The sequence below is a fragment of the Ascaphus truei genome, chromosome 3, assembly GCF_040206685.1.
Source record: "Ascaphus truei isolate aAscTru1 chromosome 3, aAscTru1.hap1, whole genome shotgun sequence".
Classification (NCBI taxonomy): domain Eukaryota; kingdom Metazoa; phylum Chordata; class Amphibia; order Anura; family Ascaphidae; genus Ascaphus; species Ascaphus truei.
In genome coordinates, this window is record NC_134485.1 from 12,784,019 (window position 1) to 12,791,162 (window position 7,144).

The window sequence follows — 7,144 nt, forward strand, 5'->3', positions numbered from 1 at the left end:
GGTGGTCATTGCAGTGGTGAGTAGAGGAGTGGTCAGCTGAGTTTGTGTTAAAGAACACTCCAGTATAGTGTAAGTCACACCCCTGCAAGTAATTAGTGAGGTACAGATGTAGCAAGACTAACTATATTCGGTGTCATGATCGCTGTGGCAGACACAGTCTCCAGTGCCGCTGACTTTTTTTCTTTTTGGACAGGGGCACCGGAGACAGTGAGTTTTACTACATCTGTAGCCTGCACCGGATTCACCCTAATTTTATAGCTACTTTGAGACAAGGTAAGTGCGCAATGTGATTGTACTGTGTGTAGAAATGTGTTTTATTTGAATGTATCTTTATCGCAGCTAAATTATTACAACTTTACAGTGTTATCCGGATCCACTGCACCGATTCTGGAGCTCTTAATGCATTATACTAATAGATTAAAGCACATGAAATGCAAATGGTAAAGCAGGACTGGATAAACTATACACTGCGAATGTGTTCCATTTGGGAATACACTATATGTATGCGAAACAGTTAACATAATCCAGGATATAGCAAAAAATAGATGAGCGATGCCTTTCCAAGCATATTGTGTACAATAGAGTTTAATGTAGGCCTAGTAAAGTGAACTCACAAAACAGTATACTTACTGTATTCAATTGAAAAGTGCTTGGTAAAGCCGTTGAAAAGACTTTCAAAAGCAACAATAGTATTGAGAAATACACCCATGAGGCAAAATAAGTCTGTTTAGAAGAAAAAAATTACAATTATTAATATTAAATTATTAAAATGCCATTGAGTGCAACATTGAACTTCAGAGCAATATGTTGCATTGTCCTCTGCAATCCAAATGGATAAGTGGTACAAGTATGCATTTATCAAATGATTAATTTACATGTATACATTTATGTATATCTTTATATAGCACCCATAGTAGTACTTGGCGCTTTAGAAGAGAGGCAATACAGTATAGGGAATTATAGTACAATAAGATCAGACAACAGAAAAGGAAATCCCTGCCCCGGTGAGCTTACAATCTAAGGGGTATGATGGGAAACAGAGACATCAGATGAGGGAATAAGTGCAGTAGATGTCAGTGCCTGGGCACAATGGTTGGTAGGAGTGACTGTGGGTTTGGGACAGTACCTGTGAGTGCAGGCTGTTGGGATGCATCATTAAAAAGGTGAGTTTTTAGGTTTGTCTTAGTGGGGAGAGAGGGTGCTTGGCGTATACCAAGTATGAGGGAGTTCCACAGGTAAGGGGCAGTGAGGGAAAAAGGTTTAAGGTAAGAGAGAGAAGTAAAGGTGAAAGGGGTGGAAAGGAGACGAGCAGGGGCATAGCGAGAAAGCCGATATGTAGGGAAGATGCAGATGAGTGGAGAGCCCTGAAGGTAAGGTAAGGAGGAAAATGTACATGTGGGAAAAACTATAGTAGTATATTGTCTGCATACCTTGAACACACCGAAGAAAATAAAGTTCAAGCACTCTTCAACAATATTCTGTAGGGAATTAATAAGCAAGCATTAACAATTATACTTAACGGTTTAGAACCACAGAGCCTGTAAACACAGCACTGAGGGCCAAAGCCCGATTCCATATCCTGCGTCACCTAATAGAAAGAAAAAAAACATTCACATTAGTAAGCAATGCAAATCCATGAATATTATGTTGTTGCACACTAGCAGAGGGGATTGCAACACAATACTTTGCTTGTCCCTATGACTTTGTAATTGTTGTTTTTGTAGCCTTAAACAATAGCCTTCCACCCGTCATTCTGCCTGAATCAAAATAATCAAACAGAAGACTGACGCAGGATATGGGAGTCGTACCAGGATCCCGAAAACCCCTCCACTACAGTCAGATATGTATCACGCGCCACCTCCCACATTAAGGGAGTGATGTCTGTGGCTGCAAAATATCTCCTACCTTATGAATGGTGGTGCAAGCACAACGTGTGTAATCTGTTTCACACATCACGTTTGGTAGAGCCACTATATGCTAAAACACTAACTTTATGTCCTGCCCCTGTGTCCTCTCATTATGAAATGATGTGCATCAGCGCAAGAAGGTGGGTTGTGTTAATTTTCTAAAAGCAGCCAAAACAGACTGGAAATTAGGCAAAATAAATGTAATGAGCATAGTAAGTAAGACTAAACCAGGCATGGCATAAGTCCGGTCACTCGGGGGATCTACAGTAAGTCTCCCCATAGCTTTTCATACAAAGCCATAATTGCATTACTACTCAAACTGTACTTCTGTATCACCTTCTCCTCACTGAGCCCTGCTAGGGTATTTCTCTCTAAATACCCTGGGCCTTATACATCTCCTTCTGCCATTCTCTGCCATTCACAGCCTGTATTTCCATCCCTCTGTCTGAGTCTCTCTCTCCCACTACTTCTCTCTATCCCCCCGTATTCATCCAGGTGTGTGTCACTTCAGATGCCACTTACCACCATAATCCCAAAGGGCTGCATTGTAGATAGCATCAGAAAGATTATGGTGTGTATGTATAAGTTATAACGCTAAGCTAATGCCTGCCTGTAGCAGGTGGTAATTATTTGTGGTATTATAATGCCACTCCGCTTAATATGGGATACTCAGCAGTGACGTACAGTACCTTGCCAAGTGGGTCACCCTGTTATAGCTGGATGGTCCTGAGTTCCTTAAACTAGGGGTTAAGTATGATTCAGCCCTACGGCTTGTACTTCTGTGTATTTCAAATTTTCGCTTCAGTGCCTCCACCTGGTCATTTATTTAGTTGTATGAGCCAATTGATGACCTCCAGGAAACTAAAATGGTCACACTTGGAGCTTACCAATAACCAGCAGATGAAAGTAAGTATCTTCTAACAGAATCTGTCTCCCTATCGGAGCAGATACAGATGTAGGCGGACATTAAACTCCCGCTGGCGTGTTGCAGCGGGGCACACAACGCGCCAGTGGCAGCAGACAATTAGCTGTGTGCACCAAGCGGGCGGGACTAACATGTTCTCGCAGGTGCTACATCTGTACCTGTGAATCTTTGTTCATGACTTCAGGCCCACTGAGCATGTCCGTTTTAGGAAAGAGTAAGAAGGTGCTATGCTGACCTCACAGCTGGCCTGCCATGTTATGCTGGATTTTGTACAAGTACAAACAATACGTTTCCCTGAGGTTATATTTAAGTCTCTGTCTGCATTCACTGGTTATCACTGCAGAAGCTGCACAGCGCAGCAAACTAAACCAGGGGTGGTTAACTCTAGTCCTCAAGAGATACCAACAGGTCAGGTTTTCAGTATATCCCTGTTAAGCACAGGTGGCTCAGTCTTCGACTGCACCTCCTGTGCTGAAGCTGGGATATCCTGAAAATCTGACCTGTTGGTGACCATTGAGGACTGGAGCTGCCCACACCTGTATTAAACTCTGCATCTCTGCATTAGAGTAACAAATCATAAATCATGGACATATAAATATAACCACAATAAAGTCAGATGTCAGGAATTTTAGCAAAGCTTTTAGCATATTGAAAACCCACAATGGGTTACACATACATGCATGGGCCACACAAATAATGCATTTTTTTACGTTAATACACAGGTTTTCCCTAATACACAGTTTGATGTATCTAGGCTTATGTTCCGGTGAATCCTAGAACAGGGGGGCGCAACATTTTCCGGGGGGTGGGGGTAGGGGTTACAGATGCCACAGAGGCCCCAGGCTCTTCCACCAAGGCATTTAAATTAAATGCAGGGTGATCGCGTGAGGCCTCTGCAACTTCCCTTACCTTGTCTTCGGCGACGTAGCATCTTTTGACGCCAGAGACAAGGCAAGGAGGGGGTACGAGCATAGAGCAGGCAGGGGGGCGCAGACTGAAAAGTATGCGCACCCCTTTCCTAGAACGCAAACCTATATCACACAACGAAAAAGATAAGTAGACTCAAATTTTAGAAAACAATATTGCGCTAAAGGATCCAGCTATGAGACTAGACACATTGAAAGGCAAAGACAGAGAAAGGATAGTGCTCTGTGGATCAAAGACTGAAAAATAATGACGGGAAATCATTCTGAACGTTAATTTTCCGAATTTCTTTCATATGCAAAAAGATCTAATAGTCGTGAGAAATGTACAGTATATGAAACTGGTTTGTATGGAGAGCTGGCAAACATTTGTTGTATCTTGTGACCTGTCTTACTTTTTCTTCTGACAGTAGCAAACCTGGCAATTTTCTCTGCATGCAAGAAGGATTTCATCTCTCAAAAACCATGTGGCATAAACTTCAGACCACCAACACTGGAAAGGAGCAGCCCGCACAGCAAAGTTTGGGAGTTCGAGACATCTTCCGAAGTCTATCGTAGTACACAATAGGGACACTGGCGTGTACAAGGAAGAGTACAAAGAGAAGCTGAGAAACGTGCTGCCTTGAACAATCACCCGATGTACTGTAACAATGTTTTTAGTACCAAGGAATTTGGCATCCAAAGAGAGAGAGAGTTCACAAAGGAATGGAAATGGACACAATAGACATTGCGTTAGTGTTGTTGTATACTGATCCTTTGCTGTGTGAACATTATCCGGGCAGAGTATGCTCATGCTGAGTCCACTGGGACGGTGTCAGAATTTGCCTCCCAGTGGGCTGTAGATGGAGTGCTCTGCTTTGTATCCCCTAATTTGGATTTATTGAAACTCACCTCCCTAATTTAGTGCACTTTATTTATTTTACAGTGCACTTTGACAAGTTTTATTTTATATTTTAGTTTCACCGGTTTTTCTTTTTACTCGTTGGATCACCAACGAGTAAGTTTGTTCCTCTGATTGGCCGGCTTTGCCGGCCAATCAGTTAAAACCAGTCGAAAATAGGCTGTGTGAACATTTCAAAAAAGTGTAGAACAGCCACGATTCAGGAAGACTTCAGATTTGTTACGTATCTTGGGAAGCCCAAAATGAATTTGCGGAAAGCATGCTCTAGACGAAGGGAAGATAAATGTATTTTTCTATGTAATGCCAGGCCGGAGGTTGTGCACACAGAACATCATGTCCCTGTTCTGTGACACGTTCACACAGCAGTAATACAAGTTTGGGTCACTCAGTAGAGAGGTTCATTGAATTCTTCGACTTTTCCCAGAAGACTGATGAGGAGATGAAAATGTTGCTTTCACAATTAAATGAGCCTGGCATCGGCATAAAAGATTACAAAGATCAAGGCTTTGATAATGGAGCTAATACAGTGTATTGGCAAAATAAAAGGAGTAACAGCACCCATAAGGAAAAATACCCAGCTGCTGAACTTTGGTCTTGTGCAGCCTGTTGCTTGAATCCTGTGAGTGGGCACACAGCATCACGTTGTCCAGCAGTGATCCCCTCTTTTTGGATGTGGGAATAACTTCCATATTCTCTCAGTGGCACGTTCTGACAGCGATAGTTGGATTTATACAACAACCCTAGGTGACGTGCAAAGGTGGAAGCAGTTGTCCTAGCCCTCAAAGAACATGGATTGTTTAAGCTTTAAAGGAGATAAGTTTAAAAAAAAAGTTATAAAGTGATGCACGTTCCAAAGCAGTGAGCCTAACCGTGTATTTCATCTTTGAAAGCTATTGTACTTGCTACATTCAGGTTACGTCTTGCACAGGTTTGAAGAGAAAAAAAAATGTGATTCTTCGATCAAGATGTGTTTCAATTAAAATTGGAGTAGCTAATATAAATGTTCTTTCTGCAGAGAGGCAGTCGCTTTGGGAAACGGGGCTAGCTATACTTTCTGAAGTCAGATTTATTTCTTATACTCTGGACATCCCTAATGACTTTTTAGTTGTTTGAAGTAGATGACAATGCCCATGAATTAATCTGTTTCCTCACATTTTAAATTGAGGACTATGGGGGTCATGCAGTAAGCTCCATTACGTCGTTTTTAGAGCGCAAAGTGCTCTTAGAACGTGATGTCGCGCTGAACACGATGCACTAAGCCGCGCAAACAGGCACTTTGCGCTCTAAAACTGACTTTTTTTCAGGAAACTTTTCTAAGTCCAACTTTGCTCGTTCGTTACTCTGTTTGCTTTAAATTCTGCCCTTAAATGGGATGCACTAAGCTACGTAACCTTAGCGTACGCGAAAGTTGCGTTCAACAGAACACGTCAGCTCAAGGTAGACGCAAAAAAAGCTGGATTTTGAAAAATTTCTTGCTTTACATTTTTGCATTCGCAACACCCATACAACAGGCCAGCGGGTGTCCCCGGCTGACCCCGAGGGAGGCTGGGGGTCGCACGGGTGTCCCCGGCTGACCCCACGGCCGTCCCGGGGTCCCCACGGGCCTGCGGTACCAATGTTGTGCCTACAAAAATACTAAACATTATTTCTAACTAAATACACCCCCCTAACACATACAGTACAATAATATGCAAAATAACTATTATCCAGATATGGATAATAGATTATTTGCCCATTATTAAACATTATTAAACACTGCATTAGCATACCTAAATAAAGTAAATAAAAACAGTAGCCAGCTAATCCAATGAATACAAGCAGTAACAACATCAACAATGAATTAATTAAACCATTAACCAATGAAACCAATTAATTTCTAAACCAACTCAAAATGAATAGTAACACTAACCAATCAAAACAATTAATGAATGTAAACATTAAAAGACAAAGAAATAAATTCAAACAATATCTGAAATAACCATAAAACGCATTAGCTAACATAATACAACATTAATTACAAACGAACACCCAACGCAAACATTTTATTACCATTAAGCAGGAAAAAAACAAACAATAACATCCACATAAGAAATTGAAATTAAAAAACCAACAGCAATACCAAGCCACAAATGCCCCCCAAATATTGTCATAATAATGTATACATCTGTACCCTAAAGTGGTACAGATTAATACATTATCAGTCAATGTGGCTCCCCCAAAAAAATCAAAAAACACATCCAATAAAGAAACCTGTAAAAAGAGACATTTACAAACATTCAATATATTACCATTAGAAGCGGTGGCCCTTCACTCCCGGGGTAACAGGAAGCTCACGTACCTTGAAGGCCTCCAACAGCATCCGATGCCATCCGCCATGAAGATCTGGATCAGGTACCCAAATCTTCTTCTTTTTTCTTTCTTTAATCACCTTCTTCTATCTTCATCTGTCACCATTTCTTGATCTTCTTTATCTTCTATCTTCATCTGT

General features: G+C 41.4%; 1 long non-coding RNA gene across 1 annotated transcript; it reads right to left on the bottom strand.

Moving 5' to 3' along the window:
* Positions 1-593: 593 nt before the first annotated feature.
* Positions 594-4,462, bottom strand: LOC142490868 (uncharacterized). Its single transcript, XR_012800119.1, has 3 exons — positions 4,151-4,462; positions 1,521-1,588; positions 594-723 (listed from the first exon to the last, which is right to left on the bottom strand). It is a non-coding gene; the product is annotated as an uncharacterized LOC142490868 (long non-coding RNA).
* Positions 4,463-7,144: the final 2,682 nt, after the last annotated feature.